General features: G+C 40.8%; 1 protein-coding gene across 3 annotated transcripts in view; it reads right to left on the reverse strand.

Moving 5' to 3' along the window:
* Nucleotides 1–25,045, reverse strand: part of CTNND2 (catenin delta 2) — a 950,773-nt gene that overhangs the window by 411,694 nt on the left and 514,034 nt on the right. The window contains exon 6 of one of the 3 annotated variants that reach the window (XM_007456448.1): nt 12,866–13,038. The exons of the other annotated variants lie outside the window; for them this stretch is intronic. The gene's annotated coding sequence lies outside the window, so the exon portion shown is untranslated. The remainder of the gene's footprint in view (nt 1–12,865; nt 13,039–25,045) is intronic. 3 annotated transcript variants of the gene reach the window in all.

Genomic DNA, 25,045 nt, shown 5'->3' on the forward strand with positions numbered 1-25,045 from the left:
GCACGGGCATTTCATTGGATACAGTTTCTACCTCTGAAATTGGCCAAGTTGCCTACTTATCTGGAGAACGTAAGAAATAAGCATACTTCGTGGAGTTTATTCTGTTGCCATTTTCCCGTTGGTTCTTCTTTGTGGATAAGTTAAAAGGAGGGGAAAATATGAAGCCGGAATAAATATGCTTGGGCTTTCAGGCTTTAAAAGAAAAAGCATTTCCAGAGGAAGCAGAGCAATTGTAAGTGAAAAGACTAAAAAACCTTCCCCTTTCTAGATTTTAACGCTGGGCTCCAAATCTTTCAGCATCTCTCTCTCTCTCTCTCTCTCTCTCTCTCTCTCTCTCTCTCTCTCTCTCTCCCCCCCCCTCTGGCTCGCTTTTAAGAGCCCCCTGCAGCTGTGTCTTCAAATTGAAAGCCAGTTGCCTCTGGTCTATTTTCAAGAACACAAAAGACAACAAGGGCTGGGGTGGAGCTGGAGAGACAGTTGGAGGGGAAAGCACTTTCCTTGAATCTGATCCAGAGACAAATTTGCATTCGAATGAAAACACTACATTGTCAACCACTTCTGGGCAGGAGCTCTGGGATCTTCCAGGCTTTCCCGGAGGAGCAGAAAAGTTTTCTGAGAGCAGGCTGCTGTGAAAAGGGGGTAGGACTGTACACAGAAAAAGAGAAACTGGGGAAGGCAGGTTCTGAAATTAGGGGTGGGAACTAGGTAGGGAGGAGGACGCGGGTGAGATGGAGGGAAGGGGGAGAGAGAGAGACCGAACAGATGCTCTCCATTAAGAGTTTCAATGTTGCCTCTCCACTGGCTTTGGAACTGCAATCGGCAAATAACAGACCAGGCACTTCCATCGCACACACAGCGTTCCAAATTTTATCTGGATGTCAGGTTCATGTGAAGATCTGAGGGAGTTAGTCGACCAATATCAAAATCCTCTATTAAGAGTATCCTAGATAGGAAGAGAGTCTGTTGAAAGACATTCTGTGGGAGATGTGTGTGTGTGTGTTTATTTATTCATATATGATGTATATTTTTCACATATTTGCATACGTGGGTATATATATATGTGTGTGTGCATTCATATATGATGTATATATTTCACATATTTGCAAATGTGGGTGTGTATATGTATGTATTTATCAATCCACTGACAAAGTTTCTCTCCTTGACCAAACTCTAGTCAGGTTCCTCTGAACTCCCTTCTCAACATGGCTCTGCACTGCCCAGTTTTAGCAAGAATCCTCCACTCTCAGTATCTGGTCACCCTCCATACCTGTTCCAGTTCCTCATTCTCCACCATCTCCCAGGCAATGTCGCATCACTCTGGCCTGTCTTCAGCAAGAATCCTGTTAGGTCTGTTTAGCCAGAATCTCCCCCCGAGCCCTGACATTTCCTCTTAGTGATTTTCCACCCACTGACCTCCAACCTACTCCTTGGCTAAACATTCCTCCTTTTCCTTGTTGTTTTCAAAATTGAGCCCAGTTCTATACTGAGGTCTCTCTTCCCCTAGTGCAATACTTAAATTCTTTTCTGAATCGAAACGGTATTTACTGCTTTAACTACTATCCAGTTCTGGTTTTTCTTTAGCATCACAAAGCAATTATTTTGAGTCCAACAGTAGGAGTGGAAGTAAAATGTAAGCTCCATGATTTTGTTCAGTAATGCGCCTCCAGCAACGAGAACAAGAAGGATTCATAACAGAGATACCACGAATGTTTGTGGAATCAGTGAAGGAATGGTTAATAAAACTGGTCCCGAGGCTTTGGCATGAGGGTTTCCATGGTGGAGAAGCTCTGCAGAGCTGGTGTGCTCACCTGGACCCCAGAGATATAGTTTAATATCATCCAGAGTCATGGTGGGGGCAGCTGCTTACATCTAATTGTGCTTCCCTCCCAGTAGAAGTTCTGAGCATGAAATGTATAGCCTGGGCTTCTCAAACCTGGCTGCATGTTATAATTGCCAGGGGAACTTTTGGAAAAAAATCTCAGTACCCAGGCTGTATCCACTAGCCATTTAATTCAGGATCTCTGGAGGGGGGACCCAAACATCAGGCTTTGGGGAAGCTCACCAGGTGATTCTAATGTACAATCAAATATAAGAACAAGTCATCCCTAGAGCAGTGTTTTTCCAAGTGTGCTCCCCGTTCCATCAGCCAGCATTAGAAGTAGCAACAGCATCACCCCACCTTTACTGAGTGGGAAACTCTGGGGGAGGGGCCCAGGGATCTGTGTTTTATCATGTTCTCAAGGTGATGATGATGCTTGTTTAAAGTTTGCAAGCCTCTGATCTAGAAGAGATTCTGATTCAGGGCTCTGAAGTGGGCCTGAGGGTCTGCATTGCTAACAATCTCCCGGAAGATGCTGCTGGTCTGAGAACTACTGCTAAGGTGCAGATAGGGACTGTCTTTCTTCACTTTTTTTGGAAGCTCTCCTGGGGCCTGAGCAACATTCCACTGTGCAGAACCCAGCTGTCAAGTGACAGAAAAGCCTCCAACAGGAATTTCTGGAAATCTTTCCCACAGGAACATGAGGAGGAGAAAGAACCCCAGAGGGTCTAAGGAGAGTTCCCTGCTGACAACAGGACAAATACTTTTTGGTATGTCTTGGATATATAATATTAATAACCCTATGTGACATCAAAGATCCTATTCCCTAGTAGCATAGTTTTCAATAAAATAAATACTAGAGTACCCTAATATAAATTAAAACAACATCATGTAGTATTCTAGTCTTTAAGTATTAGAATAACATGGATCCTAGGGAAACCCTGAATAAATTTTGCAAATAATTTATTTTCCCTTTAATATGTTGGAACTTCCAACTGGAGAAGTGCTAACTCTGCTGAATATTATTCATAAGGATTCTTAAATGGCCCCCAAATCTATCAAAGTTTTGAGAACCGCCAAACTATTTCCAGGTATTTTGACAGGCTATAGCAACCAATTCAAAAACCTTTTAAAATACGGTAGGATCTTGTTGAAATGTTGCCAGTAACTTTTCTACGAGTAAAAAAGAAAAACATAAACAATAAAACTGTATATGCATTTTAAGATGGGTATTGTCTATGTTGGAAATGTTCTATATCTGTACTGTCCAATATGGTAGCCACTAGACACATGGGCCCTAGACACATGCACTGGATTTTAACACACATTTAATTTGAATTAATTTGAATTTAAACTGTCAAATGTATCTAGTGGCTACCTTCCTGGATTGCACAGTTAGGTAAGCCCTTCTGCAGTTTTTATTAAATAATCTGGGGGTATTATACTCCATTCCAATAGTCTACAGAATAATAAGTACCTAAGAATCGTCCTTGGCTAAACAGAAAAATCTATTTTTAGCATCAGTTGAACAAAGAGTAATCTTTTGGGAGCTTATCTCCACTCTTGTGTTTATGTTTTGTTCCATTATGTAATTTCATTTAGCAACTCTTAAGGATACATTTCAAGACAGCTGCATGATTCATAGGATGGTTTATTATGACCTAGGTCATTGGATTAAAGATAATATAAGCACATTTCAACACACGTAGAATTTCATCTACTTTACTGTCATGGAAGCTCAATTCTACCTTAAACATATGTTAGAACGATAAATAAAACTGTAAATCCAATATTAAAGTTCTAAAACTTAACTTTTTTTTAAACTAATGACTATTACATCCTACTATTTGGAAATGTGTGTGTAAAAGTGATGAGCATTGAAATAAAAGATAAATGATGATATAAGATTTTTGGAAACATTTGGAGAAGATAGAGCCCCAATACTGTCTTGGATCACACAGTATGGGCTACTGACCAGGACAATTCCTACTGGGGCTGTCATTCCCAGCTCTTGGAATCAGTCTCAAACCAAAGGACTACTTTAAATGTCTTTCCCACCCCTCCAAAGTGGGGAACCCATCTATGTGACATTGACAAGGAAACAGAACAGGGTTAAGTAGATGCTCTGATTAAAGAGTTTCCAGTAGGCAGAGTCTGGTGCACATTATCTTGACATTATTTTGGAGATCTAAAATTGCTATATTTTTATTGTTACAGAATAATATCTGGCTCACAATTACATTGTTTGTTTTGTTTTGTTTTTTTATTGGGAAGTTCCAACCCCCAAAATATGGCTCTCTTGGACCAGAACATGGCATTAGGCCTGAATACTCAGCATAGTTGTTTCCTGACCTTTTCAGGTTGTATCTTCTGTAAAGAGGGTAGAGACAGCATAAGGGTGACAAGGGGGAAAAATTCTTCAAGCTTGGAAACTTATTTAAGCCTCACTCTCGATTTGGCAGAGCAAAAGACCAAAACAAAAACCCAGTGCTTACAGCCAGTTAACAAGGGACGTGACAGCCTGAACTCTCTAAGAAATCGTGACTTTGGATCATGAGTTAGCACTGTCACTGAGCACAACCACGTTTTATAGAGCAGACCCATGATTTACAAGCAGTCCTTGTGAAGATGCATTTAGACCTGCCAAGTTTCCTGGAATTGTCAGTGAGGCCCCTAACTCTGGGTCAGGAGGAATATCTGCCCAGAATGCTGGGCAGCCGGGCCAGCAATGTCAGGAATGGGAAGCTGGAGCCTGTGTTTTGTGGCCTCCCAGATGGGAGCCTAATGACTTGGGATCAGCAGTCTGCTCCTCCAGCAGCTGTGTTCATCACTTTTCATTTTCCTGGCATCACTCATCTCACGGTTTTTCCCTTTTGTAGGTCACCCTGGTTGTAGGGACTGAGGTCACCTCCAGGAATGGTGCCCCTGGGCACAAACGGTGTCACAGAGGCAGTGCTGAAGAGTACGTTTCAAAGGAAGGCAGAGGCATTGGCCAGCGCCACAGAAGAGCCCAAACACAGGAATGGAGAATGGATTTGGTGGGAAGGAGTCTGGCTGGTGTTTGAAGGAATGCAAATGCAGATAGGAGTAAGTGGCGAGAAAATAACAGCGATGACCAGAGAACATTCTTTCAGTGAGTTAAGAAGCCTGAATAACTTTTGAATACAAACAAAAAAAAGAGGACATGGCTTTAAGATGCCATCTTTGAAGAAATCCATTGCTAAACCCGAATGATCTGGTAACATGATTTTGTAATATCAGCTATGCGCTGCTGATTAAAATGTCTGAGAATGTGTTGAACTTTCTAGGGTAAGTTGGCACAGGGTTCTAGGCTTGCACAGGAAGATGGACAGAGCCATCTACTCTCACAACTTGGAAACAAGAAGAAACCACCAACTCCAAAATGCCAAAGTCTCATTTCGGTATTATATGAAATGTGCCTGTAATACAATACAATGCAAGTAAAATGAATCTACACCCCCAAAGTAAGTTTTGTGCCCTTGACTCTCTGGGATGAAATCAATTTGCTTGAACACTACTATCATGGCTCCCCAAATCTCAGTAACTTCTCTTTTGAAATTGTCCTCAGAAGAAAGGCCACTCTCTAAATAATTCCCAAGATAGAAAATCCTGGTTCTGTGAGAAAGATTTGATTTTGGAAATAGCCAAATAAAATCAAGTGCCTTGTCTAGCAATTCCTTTGAGGATTGCTGCTTTGGGTGAAAACTCATATGAAACGTAAAATGAAGAGACAGCTTCTGTGCGCAGTTTACACACCATCCCTGAAGGCATCACCACTGGGATGCAGTGAGGAAAGGAATGCTGGGTTTACCTGGTGGTGAAGTTACACTAACACTGAAAGGTGGGACCTAGAGCAAATTAAACTTAAGTAATTGCAAAATAAAGACACTTGAAAAGAATTTCTTCCTTGGATGAGAACATCTCAATTAAATAAGAGCTATAATGTTTGAGATAATAATGGGGGCCACCCTTATTGCCTTCTCTTTGCATGAGGGCCCCCAAATTATGGAGGATCAAGAGGGAGGGATGGAGAGAGAGAGAGAGAGAAATACCTTGCAAACAACATCACCCCTGTCACTGCAGGCAGGCAGGCAGAAGGAGAAGGGGGTGGTAGTGGTCCATTGCCCAGGACCCCTAAGTCACTAGTATAAACAGGGTAGTGCAGACTTTTGCACGCTGGGTACTGGTTTTTCCTTCCCTCTGACATCCCTTTAATAAAAGTATGATTAGGGTCATCATCAATAAATATTCTCAAAAGTATTTCACGTGACCATATCTATGGTCTACCAAGCGGAAAGAAAATAGAGAAGAAAAAACTAAAACAATGACATGAGTGTCATATAAATTTATCTTTAAGAGAGATTTTTTTGATGGCAACTCTTTCCAAAAAAACATGAGCCTTGGCAAAAATACACTCTGTAAAACTTTTGCTTCAGCAAGGGGCTCACTTAGTATAACTTTAATACCCCCAAACTTTTACTCAGAAGAAATGTTATAGTAAAACACGTACACACCCTCCCCACAATGAGAAATGTTTCAGTTATTGAAACCAGACTAAATATATTTCTACTGGAAAGAGAAAATGGATAAGATTTTAAAGCAGAGCATTGAGAAAGGATTTCCCACAGGTAATCTTCTGAAACCTATCTTTAAGACAAATAAACTGTCAGTTTCCCACAGATATGCCAGACAAAGTATACAAAATGACATGATTTCTCCTCTAAATGCAGCATAGTGTATACATTCTACACTAAAGACATCTCACCAATTTTGTGTTTTCCAAGTTTTTTAGTGACTTTTCTCTTTACAGGTGCCACCAGCAACAACTTCTTTCCTAATTCAACAAACTGGAGTGATGTCACACCAGCTCTCTGTATAACTTTTTGCATTCAGTAATCAAGAAGCAGGTGTTTATTGGGGGATTGCTGCCTCCTTTGAGCCCTGTGTGTCTCTGTGTCCATCCCACCACCACCCAGAGTTCTCCATCCCCTTGACCTTCACATCTACCTGATGTAAAATTGCACCAATAAGCAATGTTCCAAACTCGTCAGCCTCTGGCAGGAGTGAGCAGATGGTGTATTTATAATTATAATATAGCACAAATGAGAACTTTTAAGACATAAAAGGCAGTGCAACATTAAATAAACAGGCCAGATCAAAAAGAAATGGCAATTTGCTTCTCGAAAAGCTGACTGCTTTTTTCGTGTATCTACCACTGTTCAAGCTTTATTTTAATAAACTATCATGCAATTCTTAATTTCCTGCAGTAAGCAGGCATTTCCTAGGGTTATGAACGCACACAAGGCTCACTTCGGTTCTGCTGGATATGAAAGTGGTTTTAAAATCTTTCGGTTCCTGTAATTCTTTGTCAGTATCCTGTATACAGGTGTATACTTTCCTATTTCTTGCTTATTTTGTTTCTTTGAGGAAGGAAACACTTGATAAGACTACTTTGTGTTTGGCCATGGGGAGAAACCAACATTTTTAGAGGGACTCTTCAGGGCCAGAAGTTTTACGTTTGGCATTTCATAAAATGCACAGGAAATTGGATGTGAGTGGAAGCAGGCAAAACCTGGAGAAGACCCAGCTTCTGCACCCGTCCACAGCCTTTGCAGCATGAGCATCAGGAAGAAGGCTGCGGTTTGAGGAACGTGATGAATATTTGGTGAACCCTGGGCCAGTCACTCAAGATATGGAGGTTCATTTTGTATGGTTTCTTCTCTTGCAGCAAGGCCATCTGATAGGAAGAGACAGACTTATATGCAACTAACTATAGGATGTTATATGTGAGATGACAAAATGATGCTTTCAACACGTAAGTCGGGCCACGTTGCACCTCTGCTCAAAATTCTCTGCCACCTCCTCTTTCCACTTCCAGTAAAGGACAAAGGTCATCATGATGATCAACTGATGGCCAACTTGGCTTCCCATCTACTTACAAACTCCTGTTCCCCTCTCTGGCCACCTGGGCCTCCTTGCTGTCCTGTCAACATGCCAGGTCACCTCATCCAGGAGCCTCTGCCTTTGCTGTCCCCCCACAGCCACACAGCTTCCCTCTCTTCTCCTTTGTGTCTTTGCCCCAAACTTGGGGCAAAGGCCCCATATGCCACACCCTATCCTGGACTCTGGAGACCGCTTATTCTAGTCTGCATCCTTTCCTTCCTTATAGAATTCATCACCTTCTAACAAACTATGCAACTTACTTATTCACTGTGTTGACTTTCTGAATTCCCATTGCTGCTACTAGAATATAAGTTCCTTAAGGACAGGGATCATGTCTCTTCTCTTTACTGCTCCAGCCCAAGCACATATAATAGCTCATGGCATACAGTAAGCACACATAACATCTTGAAGGCATTAAAGAATAGCCCAGAGGGGCTTCCCTGGTGGCGCAGTGGTTGAGAGTCTGCCTGCCGATGCAGGGGACGCGGGTTCGTGCCCCGGTCCGGGAAGATCCCACATGCTGCGGAGCGGCTGGGCCCGTGAGCTATGGCCGCTGGGCCTGCATGTCTGGAGCCTGTGCTCCGCAACGGGAGAGGCCACAACAGTGAGAGGCCTGCGTGCCGCAAAAAAAAAAAAAAAAAAAAAAAAAAAAAAAAAAAAAAGAATAGCCCAGAGATCTATAAATGCAACTGGAAAAGCAGCTGTATTTTGATTGGGGCACCTCACAGGAGCCACACAAAGCCCAAGGTTGACTCAGACGAGGAAGAGAGGGATGGAGGGGTAGTCTACACACAGCCTTAGAGGCTGGGATGGGGAGCTTGCAGGGCGGCTGAGCAGAGCGCTGGGGTGCAGCAAAGAATAACTATGAATCAGCTCACGTCACTTTCTGGAAAGGCCTTGGGGTCTGATGGGAAGGATCTTATGCTCTCTCTCTCCTCCATCCCAGTCCCGTGAACTCATCTTAGAACCTGAAGAGAATGACTTTCAAGGATTTTAGTATGTTATGGCAATTTTGTGACTCACAGTTCTTTCAGGGTGACGTGGTAGGGCAAGGCAGGCTGTGCACCAGGGCCTGGAGTACAGCCTGGTGATGATCACCCAACAAACATTTATTATGTTGAATAAACTAGCGTTTGTTAAAAATTGAAAGAATCTTTGAACATGATATTCCTTTGAAATTATATTCTGACATGATTTATGAGCCAGATTATTGACCTTATTAACCTGGTCTGGCATCTGTGAGCCATTATTTGAACTTTACTGGCCCTTTTGGCACTTTATGACAATAGGATATTCTAAAAATCAATCTAGCCTGGAAGGAATGAGCCATTCAGAATATTGAAAAGAATGTGTCACAGGGCTGTGCAAAACCGCTGGAAGAGAGGGAGTCTTAGGATAATCTGAACAAAGGAGATGTTACCGGAATGGGATGTAGCCTCCCTACTTTCAAGGGTATAACACTAAATGCTGAGTAAAAATACTGATTTACTAGTTCAGCATTTCTCCGACATGATTTTGAAGTCACAATAAAACACGCCTTTCACACTACAGCATATTGAAGCTGAAAGTGAATCATGGTACCAGATCCGCCACTTTGCTAAAATAAACAGGATTCGGCTATCCACCGGCAGCCTCCCTCCTGCTAATGAAGTGGATTAGAATAACCCCCTGGTTTGAATATTCAGACTTCAATCACCCACCTGTGAGAGTGTAGGCCAGTAACCTTTGGCTCAAACTGAAGTTATCACCTTGAACATGCACATTTATAGATGCCTTCAAATATAGAGCTTTGATATCTTTACAACCAAGTTTTCTGATTAAACTTTAAGGCAGACTTTTAGTGTGAGGCCCTATCTGTCCTTTGAGCTTTCACTGTTTCACTTCCATGGCGACTGGCGGATGATAGAAATAACTCCAGCAACATGGAAGTAGATCGATCACCATATTGTTTGTCCACATGTACAGAGCTCTTAATAGGGTCAAGCTGTAGATATATTTAATTGAAACAGTTAACATATAAAAGGAAACATACGAAACACTCTTTCAAAATGATTAGACTTCAATTCAGTCAAGAATCTGTTCCCATTCTTACTACTGCTGCCTTAAAATGGTACAACTTCTCTAAATGTGTTGAGTTTTAGTTTTTGCATCTTTAAAATGTAAATGTTAGTACAGTCCTATTGTGGGGATTAAATAAGAGGATGTATGTAAAACAGATGACTTCCAGGCCTCAATAAATGGTAACGATTAATTTTATAAAATTTTATAAATAAGAAAGCTTTAACAGTTAGTCCTATGTGTGAATTGAGCTTATAAGATGCTCACAAATCAAGTTGATAATTAACTGATTGTTTTGTTTTGATACTGATAGTTCCATTTTCCATGATGCCCAGCTATGGGAAATCTGATTTTATTTTTCATTTGACTTAATGTTTTCAACTCAAATTATAGGGGTCTTAGATATTTATGAGAAAAAGCCAAGGATGAGTATTAAATGAGTTCAAGATAAAAATAAAAGAAAGGCAGAACTTCATTGTTTTACTAGCTACAGCTCTTAGAAGTTCTAGAAAACTGGTAAAAGCTAAATTCATACCTTTCATAGGTTAATTTGAGTATACAATATTCCTTATTTCTGAATATTTCTGGCCCCTTGGACCTAGAAGTATGGACAGATAGAAGGGTAAAAAAAGGGCTGTAATCCACTTGTTTGCTTCCAAAGGATTCAAAATTACATATATTCCACCATGATCACTGTATCACTGTCAAAGAGAGTCAGTATAGATGGGAAGATGAAAAATAGTTCCTTTCGAGAATGGGATGCTTTTGAGAGAAAAAAAAAAAACAACTATACCTAGAGAAAAAATATCCTATAGTTTCCATTTCATCTTTTAATAAAACAAAATGAGATTAAAAAATCTAATAACGTTTGCTATGCTAATAACATCACTCAGTATTTCAAACATTATATAATGTTCTTACGTAAGCAAACAATAAGGACTATTTTGTATATATGATAAATGCACGTATATCAAATAATTTTTTTCTAATTAATTAAAAAACACTTTTTTTTAGACATTCCCTCTTGTGTCCTAAAACATTTCTGTAAGGGAGGTAGAACAGACCAGTGCTTTGAAAGAGCAGTGATCCAGGAGCTGGGAAATAGCACAACTCCAGGGTTAGTCTGTGTGCGTGGACCTGGACTCAGTGACTTAGAGGTCGTTCCCTTCCCAAGCACCATACACCTCCAGCTCTCCATCTAAAGTGGGCGCACCCTCTGAACCAGGTCATGCACTAGACCACCACGGGGGGATGGGTCCATCTCAGTGGGATGTTTTATTTACCATCCCCTTTTATCCACATAACCTTGGCATCACAAGAAGGTAAAAGTTACAAAGCCACTGATGGATCAGGGTTTTACCTGAAAAAGACAATCATGTTTTTAATAGATAGCTGGGACAATCATTTAACTTTAATAGTTGAAATGCACTGAGACTTTTCAGCTTATGCTTCATTTATGTTCATATCACCTATGAAAAGCATCTCACGGTGACTGTACGATGCCATTTAAAAAAATAATAAATTTACTTATTTATTTATTTTTGGCTGAGTTGGGTCTTTGTTGCTGCACGTGGGCTTTCTCTAGTTGCACCGAGCCGGGGCTACTCTTGGTTGTGGTGTGCGGGCTTCTCATTGCGGTGGTTTCTCTTGTTGCGGAGCATGGGCTCTAGGCACGCGGGCTCAGTAGTTGTGGCTTGCGGGCTCTGGAGAGCAGGCTCAGTAGTTGTGGTGCACGGGCTTAGCTGCTCTACAGCATGTGGGATCTTCCCGGACCAGAGCTTGAACCCGTGTCCCCTGCATTGGCAGGCGGACTCTCAACCACTGCGCCACCCGGGAATGCACGATGCCATTCTAACTCTCCCTGCCTCCTCTCTGTCTGCAGACATTTCTTGGGGGCCATGTGGATGGCTAGGGGCTAGTGATAAAAGATGAAAATGGCCCTGCCCTGAGGTAGCTTTTAGTTTAGTTGGAAAGACATATGGATGCATAATAACCATAAATTGGTGACAGAGATGAGTTTTGTTGTTACAGTAGCCTGTGGTAGGTAGTGGGCCTGGGGAAGGGTTTCTGGCCTAGAGGCACTGCCCAATAAATGCAGAAAGGATGAAATTAAGCTCTTCAGTTTAAGGAGTGCTTTTGGGGTTGTGGGTTCTTTATTCCAGTAATGAATGCACAGAGATTAAAAGGTCTCAGGCCCTTTTATACTGAAAATAAGTATAAAATAGCTTAAAACAAGATAGGCCTCCAACAGATTAATTCTGGAGGGCTGATTGAATATAGCCTGCACCCCAAAATTATCAAAACTGAAGTATTAAGTGGTACACACACACACACACACACACACACACACACACACACATTACAACATTTACATGTTTTTGAAAAAAAAAATTGAGGTTGGTAGCCACTTTTTACCAAGAGCTGATTTTAACTGCAGCTAATAAATGTGTACATTGAAACTATAAGAACAAGCACATATCTTAAAGAAACAACTAAGCGCACATTTCAAAATCAAACTTCACAAAGTGTAACTATTCCTACCCTAATCATAATTATCTTCAGAACAGTTCTGTATATGTGTTGATGCATTTATACTGTGTTCCTTTATATGATTAACCCCAAATAATAATTTCATGCTTTTTTTCTTTTATGGAGAGAAAATGTGTTCCAGGTGCCCTTACAAACTCAGAATGTATGTCATATTTACATCACATATCAACATGGAAATAGGAACCAGGCACACATTTGCATATTTACATAGGTAAGTATATATAAAGCAGAGAGAACATGAGCAATTCACAGACATTCCTGCAGAAAATATGCTTATAACTCCGAGTTACTCTATAATCATATTGTATTATTCATTTCCTTCACTCACAGCACAGAGGGCATCTCTCCAAAGTTGTAGAGCCCTCGTAAAAAAAGGCAGGAGGGGACACCATAGCCATTTGACAACCCTGCTTCCTGCCTGGCTCCTTGGAGCCCAAAGTCCAACACAGCAGAGGGCCCCATCCCCGCACGTACCTGGCTGAAACTCTGGCCTGCACCTCGGGCTTGTGCGCTGCGGGCAGGGAGCTGCGACGGGGCTGTCTCACCCAGGGCCAAGGTCTGGTTGCTATGGTAGCTGGCTGGATACTGGAAGGACCCTTCAGGTTTGGAATTGAGCTGGAGTGCACTCTGGGAGAGCAGGCTGGGCCCTGCATTGAAAGTCATTTAGAGCGGTAAGTGACAGCTTCAGTGAAGCAGAAATGACATGTATTATTTATTGAAGAGTAGCCTAGAATTATAACACGCACATGATTCCAGCCATCGATGCTTTGAATTCTGAGAACTAAAATGATCGTATAATTTGACTCCAGGTCTTAAGTGGGATTCTTTTTTTTTTTCTTTTGGTGGTTTAAAAGTTCTCCAAAGAGTAGATTTTTTTTCAAATGATCTCATCCTGACCTACATAAAGACATTTCTAACAAGACAAATTAGTTAATCAAGCAGTTGTTTTTATATCAGGCAATATTGGAAACATCTGAAATAACTGAAAGGTCTACCTTTTGATATGTGTTAATTGCATTAATATAATTATATCTCCTACTTAATTATCAGGATGCTAAAACACTCAAAACCTTCCAATCAGTAACACATTCTATTGTATAAATAGTGATGTAATGCCTCAATGCCTGAAGGGTAGACAGTATGTAAAATAGTAATGGCTCTCATACAATGTAGAATTCACCCTGATCTCACATGATCTCTGATGGCTGGTTATCTTTGCCATCACAGCAACGCACAGTAGGAGAACAAAGAGGAGATACAGTGTTTAAATCGGTGCCGCTAACGTGGCTGATACTACAAGTGATGGAGAAAGGAGTTCCTGGCCTCATTATTTAATCATACTTTGTATGAGAAAATGTGGTTTATTTTCTTACTTTCTTTTTAGATGGGATCTTTGCCACAGTTTGCCCATTTCCTTTGTAAGCAAATTTTCTTTAATCAAATTTCATACTCACTTTGGGAATGAAAAGAAGTATAGAAGAGTGTAAGTATACTACTATTTTCTACTGTGTGTGTTTGAGAGGGGACTGGGATAAGTAGAGTGAGTTGGGTGGGGGAGGGAGGACGTGGCATCACAAGTTTTCTCATGTTATCTTAACCATCGTACAAAGTCACTTCTTTTTTGAAGGAGGGTAATTATATACACATGGATTATGGTATAATCATTATCCCATCCTTAATCTGCCTCTTTGGCTGTTTTTTAGACAATAGTATAATTTCTAATAAGTATAAACAAACGTCAAGTTCCTTATTTCTTTCTTTCTAAGGACAGAACATGTTTTTTTTATTTCAAATGAGACCTCAGATTTGACATGACATGGGCCATTTTTTTTGCAGGAAAATAACATGTCTTCTCTTAATAAGCATAGGTTCACATAATCTTTGCCTTCAAGACCTTACCCTTCCCTCTAATTCCCTGATGGAACGTCTAAAAAATGCAAAAATAGGTTTTCATCATCAGATATTAGATAATAAATCAATTAGCTAAAATAGGTAAGACTTGGTATTTCGGAATCTATACAGTTTCTGGAAAGAAAAGTCAAGCAAGGAAATAAAACCATTTCCATCCAGTCCCAATTTCATCATGAAGGGCATAACAAAAGTACAGTTGTAATCCTTTTTCTTGCAATTTAGAAAACAGAGTCCCAAGAAAATAGTATATACCAGATGGTGAAGTTTGCGATAGCTTGCAAAAAATCATTTAATCCATACTAATGGTATAATAGGGCTAATCACCAGAATATAATGCATCTATGGGGAGTGCATTCAGAGGTTCATTCTGGATGCCAAGAACATAGTTTCTGCACTGCTGCAGGCATGTTGAAGCTGTCAGGCATGGAGACGGAGTCAAGGGGTGGTCTCTGATGCCCAGGCCATGGGCAGGCTGAGATGTGGGAGAGCCTCTGGAAGGGAATAGGGACCAGTGATGGGGCAGAGGCAGATGGGAACTGACTGCAAAATGGAGGAGAATGAGGTAGGTACTGGGACGACAGTGATGAACTGTAGCCAAGGGCTTTCCCCCTTGTCCCTATCCTCCTGGAGCTCACTGCTCAATGGACGGGAGTGAGTCACGGCAGAAGAAGAGGGGGCCTTTAAGGTTAGTGGTCAGCATTCTACCTACCAATGGGCAGCTTCCCACTGAGACTTCTTTGGCTATTTCTTTCAGGACAGTCCACCCTGACACAATGGCTTGCACTGGCCATGTCCCCTCCTCCACGATAATGCATCTCCGGGGCAATGAAATTTGAAACAGATACAATAGTGCAAAGACTTTTTGGGATGTCAATAAAATAGAAAAAAAATCTTGAGTGTCATATAAATAATTTAACAATCTATAAAGCAAAAACATTGCATGTCCTGGTTATTTGCTTTTTTAAAGAGATGATGTGATTTTGCTCTGATGAACTTGCATATGTAGCTAGCAAGTCAAACAAAGTTGTCAGTTCTGAATAGATTCATAAAACAGTCTCTAGAAACCTACAAATGCTCTCCAGGCAGGATCTAAAGGTGGCACTTGAGAGTCCAGCTTTTGTTTTTTTTTTTAACATCTTTATTGGAGTATAATTGCTTTACAATGGTGTGTTAGTTTCTGATTTGTAACAAAGTGAATCAGCTATACATATACATATATCCCCATATCCCCTCCCTCTTGCGTCTCGCTCCAACCCTCCCTATCCCACCCCTCTAGGTGGTCACAAAGCACTGAGCTGATCTCCCTGTGCTATGTGGCTGCTTCCCACTAGCTATCTATTTTATATTTGGTAGTGTATATATGTCCATGCCACTCTCACTTCATCCCAGCTTACCATTCCCCCTCCCCGTGTCTTCAACTCCATTCTCTATGTCTGCGTCTTTATTCCTGTCCTGCCCCTAGGTTTTTCAGAACCATTTTATTTTTAGATTCCACATATATGTGTTAGCATATGGTATTTGTTTTTCTCTTTCTGACTTACTTCACTCTGTATGACAGTCTCTAGGTCCATCCACCTCACTACAAATAGACAGTCCCATTTTAAAGCAATTTCAATCAAAAATATGATTTATGTGCTCCTGAAATATGCATCATGAAATAATCAAATCTGTGCATCTTTTATAGAATCAGTCGTGTATTTGATCAATACTCCATGAAAACAAACTACGATGCTCTGTCTCATTACTTTGTTCACACATGTCAAGCACGGAACCAAGATGTACTTTGACAAAGGTAATTGCGACAGTAAGCAATATATCATAATATTACAACCCTGACATAGCACCTGGCAAGGACAAAGCAGTCAGGACAATACCCAAAACACTACATGCATTTTAGAATGATTTTCCCATTGCTTACTAGGTTTCAAATGAATGGCATTTATTCACTCCAATTTTAGAGAGGACAGATATACGAGAATATGAAAAAGGTTAAAATTACAGGACAATTCTTAATTAGTTTATAATAAAAGTAAAATTTACATGTAACTAACTCTTGATTAGCTTTATTAACATTACTGTGCATTGGGGTAGAAAATAAAATTTTCCAGAGATTTCAAAAACATTTTTAGTTTTGGGCTTTAAATGATGATTTTTTTTTTTTATTCCTCAAGAACTTAGGACTTTTCATCAAGTCTTATTTGGGCTAGAGGTAAAATTAGGCTGTATTCCTGAGGACATGAAGTATATCCACCACTGGGGGATGGGGACAATGTAAGAGGATTTCTTGGAATGCTCCGTGGGGACAGGAGGAGACTGGGATTTAAAATTCCACCTAGGGAAATGGAATGTTGCCTTTAGTGTAATTAATTGCTCCAGAAGAAACTTCAACTATGAGCAACAGTCGATCACCATGTCCTATTAGGTCACCAAAAGCAGAAGCCACCCTCTCGCATGTATGCTTCCAGGCCATTGACCTAAGAGGTCACAGGTGACTTCTTTGACCTTTCTGGACATTCTCCATCTTGGGACAGTCCTCAAAGCTAAGCCCAGGGGTCCTATTCAAAATATCTCAGCCTTGGGGGCTAGGAAGGAGAGGGGAGACTGTTTACTGATGAATTGATAAAAGTCAAAAGAGTATGTGCCCCTGATCTGCTCAAGACACACTAGTTCAGGGACTTCCCTGGTGGTCCAGTGGTTAAAGACTCCACGCTTCAAAGGCAGGGGGCACTGGTTCGATCCCTGGTCGGGGAATTAAGATCCCATACTCTGCATGGTGTGGACAAAAAAAAAAAAGACACACTAGTTCCAAATGGACAGAGGGGAGAAATTCCAAAGGAACTACAGAGTTGAGGGACATGGGACCCGCCATTGATCCTAGGAGAGCATCTTAGTGTTATACCAATATCTTAATACGTCTTCAAATATCAATATATGAATTGACTAAAGACCACCTAGCAACCCGTGAAAAAAAATGCCCTTGTATGTTTGTCATTATTCTGAGAACTATAAACAGGAGTGTGGAGAGGTTAAGCGGTCAGCCAGTGTCGTACACTCCGTAAAATGAAGATGAGACCCTATTCTTGTCTTCCACCTTCAGCTCTGGGAGTTGTGGTTGGTTAACATCAAAGCATATTGAAGTCATATACACACATCAACATTTTAAGGTTGAAAAATTCTTTCATCAGTTTATTTGCAGGAGAGGTCTTCATGCCTCAGATTGTGGTTCTGCTTCCCAAAAAAACCTCTCCTTAGAGATTCCAGGTGCTGGCTGGAGGAAGTCTGCTGTCCTCCAGGAGTGGGGCAGAAGTCAACCTCAGCAGATGGAAAGGCTGAAGTGTTCATTTCTTGAATAAAAATTCAGACTCACTTATAGGTTGTACTAACATACACTAAAACATGTAGTCAGTTTCTCCTTAAATTAACTAGATAGTTTAGAGTTTTCCTGATTATGTGCACTCATTATCTTTACACGGATTTAAAAAAGACTTCATTTGGAATTGCTTATTCTTGTCTCCTTTAGCTAAATATTGGTCCCAGAAAACTGTAAACCTTAATTAAATTACATACTTTGCAATAACAAAGAAAAGGCCAGAGGTGTACAAAGTGGCATTCCCAAGTCATTATTTGGGTCACAATCACGCCAGTTGGAGCAGGTGTGTGTTGGAAAAAAATCCAGGACTGGAACTCAGCAGACCTGGTGGACTCTAGTCCATTTCCACGTTTTTGAAAAGCATAGATGATGATGAAGATGAGGATGAAGAAGAAGAAAGATGAGGATGGGGCTTCCCTGGTGGCGCAGTGGTTGAGAGTCCGCCTGCCGATGCAGGGGACGCGGGTTCGTGCCCCGGTCCGGGAGGATCCCGCATGCCGCGGAGCGGCTGGGCCCGTGAGCCATGGCCGCTGAGCCTGCGCGTCCGGAGCCTGTGCTCCGCAGCGGGAGAGGCCACAACAGTGAGAGGCCCGCGTACCGCAAGAAAAAAAAAAAAAGAAGATGAGGATGATGATGATGATGATGAAAATGACGATGAGGACATCAATACCAGCTCACCTTTCCTGAGTGCTAAGTTCCAGGAACTGTCCTGAGCAGTTTACATCTATTAACCCCTGGAATCTTAACAAGATCCCAATAAACATGCCGTTATCCCCCTTTACGACGACAGAGCTGAAGGTCCCAATGACTGAGACCACACACACTGATGCCTGGTGCAAGCAAGGCATTCTGGCTTCAGAGTGTGTGTTCTTTCCACGCTTCATTATTTGTTCTCTAAAATTTTAATATCTACAAATTTGAGTACCTAATGAGATAATGGATGTTAAAGTGCTTGGAAAAAATATAAACTGCTCCACAAATGTCGGTTATTAGTATTATTATCTAATTATCTAATTACTGAGCCACATGATCTGAGAATAAAATGCTGATTGGAATTTGTCCTGAAAACCTTATTATAGTACTGTCCCATATATCAGTGTTTTCTTTCAACAGCCTGTGAGCTTTCATTCTGCAAAGGAGACATACAAGGCATAGATCATTAAAATGGCTTGAAATTAAAACCAAACCAAATAAAACCTAGTGTCAGAGCCAAGAGATGGGGAAGAGAAAGTTCTCTCTTAGCCTGAAATTCCTGTCTTTATCAACCTCAAAACATTCTCAAACTTCAAGTGCTGTTTAAATGTCACCTCCTCCATGCAGCCTGCCCTGATGCCTGATTGCCCCAAGGAAATTAACCCTACCCCCATCATGCTACCTTAACACTCTGCATAGACCAGACTCTGAGAAATTTCAACAGAGATATGTGTACAGTACTACACAGAAGGAGAGTAATAGGATAAAAACAGGGAGTCTGAACATTTATGTGAAAGCAGCAGGATTCTGGGATTGAATACTTAGAGACACTAGAGGACAGGGATTTCCTGGAGTGCAGAGAAAGGAAACTGGTAATAACGGAGGAAACATGAACTGCAGTAGTGGCCACAGTAGGAAGGAAGAGAAAGTGCACATTTAAGAGGCATCCTTTTAAAAAAGCTCATCGGTATTTGGGGACTAAGTAGACGGGAAGGGAAGGACAGCTGAAATGACTGGCCACTCTTCAGCTGATCTCTAGCAGGATCTCGCTGACACTGCACTGGGTGCTGGGGAGATTCCCACAGTGCAGAGTAAGTCCTTTTAGAAAGCCAAGCAGACAAGACAGAACTCTTAGGGTCAGGTGCACACCTTCTGTTTCTACAAGTTTTAAGGTGATTTATTGGCAGTTGCTAATTCTGGTCTGCTTCAGTTGAACATCTGTCCCAGAACTCAGCAAATATTCACTAAAGGAGTGTGAAAAAAGCAAAAACTCCCCTCACATGTCATTCCAAGGGAAGGATTAGCAAGAGACATATGTTGGGGACCCCGTTTTTTGGGGAAGGACAGGCTTAATCTTAAAATTACAGAGTTGTTGGAGATGGTGGGAGTTCACATAGTTAGAAAGGGAGTCGGCTTGATTTTAATACTGGCTCTAACAGACCTGACTCTCTTTCTAGATCTTAAAAAATTTCCAAGATCAAAGTTTGGTTATATGTTAGTGACATTTTAGGACAGAGATGTAATTATCCAAGTCATCAGTGGTGGAAGCTGAAGCCACAAGAACAAGACAAGGTCTCTAAGTGGCAACTAAGATATCAATTTAATTCCGAGGGATTATTTTACCATCAAAAGAGTTATTGACAAGAATGCACTGAAATAAACAGCTATGAGATCTAGGCAATGTCTCGCATAGGTGCTCAATGAATGTTTTGTTAGGTTGTTAATTCAGGATAATCAGGAATAATAAACACACAAGTTGAGACAGACAAATTCAGGACTGAATAACTGACAAAGGCAGCTTTGTTTAGATTTCCATTTGTCAGGAAGTTTAGAAACATTCTTTACTTACTCTTAGGTTAAACTGACTCTTTCAAAATAATATAAAATCTCATCTTTACGTAGACCATGAAAAATAAAGCCAATAAGATTCACACACGTCGATAACTGTCAGAGAATTTGCATTCATTTCCACCCTCTTGTTATCCAATCTTTGTGGAAGGCTAAGAATAGTTTGAAGGTTACGTATTATTTCATTTTAAATGAGAATAAAATCTTAGAGCAGCAACACACAAAAAGAAAGGGGAAATCTTTTAGTGGAAAATGTTAAGTAAGAAGAAAGGAAATAGCTAGTGGAAGTTATGTATATACATGTGTGTATATATATATACACACACAAAAGGGCTATTATAAATTCCAAAATCAATGAGAAAAATTGTCAATTATTTGTAAGGTGATTGAACTGATTTAAATCAAGCTTAAAGCACTTTAGTCTTATCTAACTACAAGTTAACTCTACAGCGTACAAGTACTGACTTTTGCTTAAATTGCACTATTAATCAGTTTCATTCATAGCCGCAGTTTCTTCTTTATGGGCTTTGGATGAACTTGCCAATTTACAAACCCACTTGGAATAAGAGGTAGTTAGTAGTGATAAACTAGTTGTTTTCTCCTGATCTTCACTAGTAACTTGAAAAGATCACAGGTAGGAGTTTCACTAACCTAAAATCTACCATCCCTAAAATTAACTGAGGGCAAAAGCTCGAGCAGCCCACTTATGTAAGAAAGCTCAGGGCTGATGTGGTTGTTCTATAGGCAGATGTGTTCCTAAACTTGATTTCTAAGTCTCTTTCTTCAGAATATCAGTTTCATCTGGTCAGCTCCTTTCAATGTATAATGCTTTACTAAAAGTGAGAACTTTAATGGTCCCAAGAATACAGAAGTACTCATTTAGTTTTTAAACTGATTTAGATTCAATCAATGCTACTGGCCTAACTAGTCCGCTTTTTCAAGTTTGACTACTGTATGTGAAATAACCAAAGATGGGTAAAGCTTTCACACTAAATACAATAACTCAAGTTTCTTTACATCTGTATACAATGGAGGGAAATGAGCAACATGACATTTATCACAGAAAATAAACTTCAAATATAAAACTTTGGTTTAAAATGTACAGCTCAAGAATTTTACTGTGCATGGGATTTTTACATAACATTATCATCATAGAATGGTACTTTTATAGCTTGCTCTAGTCCCCAACTATTTCCTTGAACAGTTTTGTCTTTGGATTATTTACCATTAAAAAAAATTAACGTAGCACAAAATGAGGAAAAGCATTACATATATTTCTTTATAAATTAACAGTCTAAAGACAATAGATTCATATTTCTCACTATCAATAACTGTGAAAAGAAATAGAAAACTAATACAAATCAGTTTAGGAGAAAACAAAATTTAAAAGCCAAATTCTGAAAACATTACAATGTATTTATGGAATTACGCTAACTTAAAGAACCAGTTTTTGCTTTGCCGCAAATCACAGACTTTTCCCTAGATGCCTGCATGGTTTGCTCACACATTTATTCAGGTCCCTGATCAAGTATCTTCTCACAAAGGATGACTTCCTGGCCCTTTGATCATTCTCTCAAAACTAGAGTAGTTTTGGGACTTTGCTGGCAGTCCAGTGGTTAAGATGGCACTTCCACTGCAGGGGGTACGGGTTCAATCCCTGGTCAGGGAACTAAGACCCCACACGCCCCAAAGAGCTTTTATTTACCATATGAGTGACATAGAATACTATTTATGATACTAAAACTGGGAAGTGTTTAAAAGAGAAGGCTGAGTCACATACTTTCCATGAGCCGTCAGAGCGGTGATGCTATCAAGTGCCACGTAGCATCCGGGAAGCTTCACTGAACACTCATCATGTGTGACTCTCATTCTTTTTTTGTTGTTGTTTATTTTATTGAAGTATAGTTGATGTACAATGTTGTGTTAATTTCTGCTGTACAGCAAAGTGATTCATTTATACATATATATATATATACATTCTTTTTCATATTCTTTTCCATTATGGTTTATCACAGGATAATGAATACAGTTCCCTGTGCTATACAGTAGTACCCTGTTGCTTATCTATCCTATATATAATAGTTTGCATCTGCTAACCCCAAACTCCCAATCCATCCCGCTCCCACCGCACCCCCCGTTGGCAACCACAAGTCTGTTCTCTATTTGACTCTCACTCTCGCTCTCATTGTGTGCAAATGAGCATGGAAAGGCAACGAGCATCATGGGATTACTGTGAAAATGGGTGCCTTTGCAGCCCCCCTTGAAAGGTTCTCAAGGACCCCCAGGAATCCCAAGTGCACTCTGGGAAACACTGCCCCATGCTACCCCCCACTGGCTTTGTCATTGCTGGAGGTAACTACCTACCTGACTTTACAGTTTTTAGAGTGCTTGATTTCAGCCTTTTTTGCCTAGAATGTAAATGCCACAAGGGCAGAGACTCTCTGTGCTATAGTTAATAAGTGCTTAATACAGACGTTTAAAAAAAGAATGTAACACCTACCTGTGCCTATAATGATACAATAAAAAGCCAGTATGTTAAGATTTGATTTTATCAATTGCTGTTGAAGTGACTTGGTGTTTGATCAGTGGCGGTTTTAATGTTTTAACTTCTGGGGGAATCCTTTATGACATCTCCATAGGGTATTACCAGGAGACCCCTCCCTCCACTGTGCCCCGGGGAAAAGTCTGCTTAATCTGACTTTCTCACCAGAGCTTTCTGCCTCTTTACTTTTCCTCACTTCCACCAGCTTTCATCTGACCCTCATGTTTGTGTGCTGTGCACCTAGAGTGCCTTGACAATTTCAAAACCCAATTATATTTTCATTAAAAATTTCCCCATGGGCTTCCCTGGTGGCGCAGTGGTTGAGAGTCAGCCTGCCGATGCAGGGGACGCGGGTTTGTGCCCCGGTCCGGGAAGATCCCACATGCCGCTGAGCGGCTGGGCCCGTGAGCCGTGGACGCTGGGCCTGCGCGTCCGGAGCCTGTGCTCCGCAACGGGAGAGGCCACAGCAGCGAGAGGCCCGCGTACCGCAAAAAAAAAAAAAAATAATTTCCCCAGGCTCTAAACTCTGTGCTTGACTTCAGGAGACCCGGATAACACAGATGGGAATGATGTTTTTAGTGAGAAATTTGCATTGTTTTGTCTTGCTTAGGGAATGGATAAGAAGCACTTGGAATTTTACGTCTTTGCACATCAATGGTGGAAGCTGAAGCCACAAGAACAAGACAAGGTCTCAATTCCGAGGTCTGCCTCTGAACTGGTGACCTCTTTGGAGAAGGTATAGCATGCTCCTTAAATGTCTATGTGAAAGAAGGAAATTTAAGAGAAAGAAGTGAACATTAGCTGAAAAACAGGTGGAGAGAAAATCTGGAGGGAAAGCTAATGATAGCTCCCTGGAGGATATCACTACAGTCTGTGGGCTACCTGGGTGATTTCCCTCACCTTTTGTTCACACCTTCCACTGCTAACTTCCCATTGGCTCTATAACGCCAAAGGTAGTGGAGGAGGTGGGTGTCAGAGAATTTGGAAAGGAAACAAAAGGACACATGTAGCATCAGACGACTTCAGGCTTGAACCATGACAAACTTCTGCAGAGGAGACTCTCGTGTTTCTATTTCAAAAATGTGGACCAAAGGGCATATGAAGAAGTAATTTCACAAGAAATGAATAATTCAAGGATGTACTCAACTAACTTGAATAAATGCATGTCCAGGAAAGGACTTGGGGTCTCCAGAGCCCAGGTGACAGTCGTCAACCACTGGTGGAGTGAGGGGAACAGCAGGACTTGAATCCAGGTCTTATGGTTCCAAGGGCAGGATGGGCTACCTTGAACCCTACCCAGAGGCTCTCCACCCCATCGGGTCTAACTGAGGACCTGGTTTCCACCATAACAGGTTATCAATATTGTGAGCCACATTATGTATATATTTATTTTTTTGATTATTCTAATTACTGTAAAAGTCTTATACTCTTAAACCACTTCTGAATCCTTTGTTGCCATGCTTGCCAGGGGTTATGAAAATATTCACTTCACAAGAATGTCTCTTACCTTTGTTATTATTACATAAGAATATATGGGATAATATTTTATAGCATTTTAATAACCTGATCTCTCAACAATTTTCTCACCACATAGAATTAAGTATATTCACAGTAATTAAATGAAAATGACAGACTGTAAATCAAGAGTAAGTAATATATTCCCTTCTGTCATACTACATATGATTATTCTATTTGGATTTTACCTGCTCAGAATGGTAACTTACATGATTGATTCTTGATTTCTTGAATATATTCTGATTTGAGAACTCAATAAGATAACACTGCTTTCTTTGCCATAATACTCAGAATATCTTAAGTTCCTAAGATTTCCTTCCTACTGAATACTGGGATTTTCTAGGATATGGTGGAATTTCAATTTGTCCAGCTGCTATAGAAAAATACTTGCTATTTCAAAATATAATAATTAAACAAATTAACAATCTCTATAAACATATAGGCCCTCTTCCCTCAAGTTGTCCATTCTCTTTCTGATTTCGACTGACAAATACTTTCATTAATTTTTGGCTGAGATATAATGACCCTTATTTCTGAGTTTGTATCTCCAAGGATGCATGGATTAAAAATATGGTACTTGGGGGCTTCCCTGGTGGCGCAGTGGTTGAGGGTCCGCCTGCCGATGCAGGGGACGCGGGTTCGTGCCCCGGTCCGGGAGGATCCCGCGTGCCGCGGAGCGGCCGGGCCCGTGGGCCATGGCCGCTGAGCCTGCGCGTCTGGAGCCTGTGCTCCGCAACGGGAGAGGCCACAGCGGTGAGAGGCCCGCGTACCAAAA

This window comes from Lipotes vexillifer, unplaced genomic scaffold, assembly GCF_000442215.2.
Source record: "Lipotes vexillifer unplaced genomic scaffold, Lipotes_vexillifer_v1.1 scaffold458, whole genome shotgun sequence".
NCBI classification, from domain to species: domain Eukaryota; kingdom Metazoa; phylum Chordata; class Mammalia; order Artiodactyla; family Lipotidae; genus Lipotes; species Lipotes vexillifer.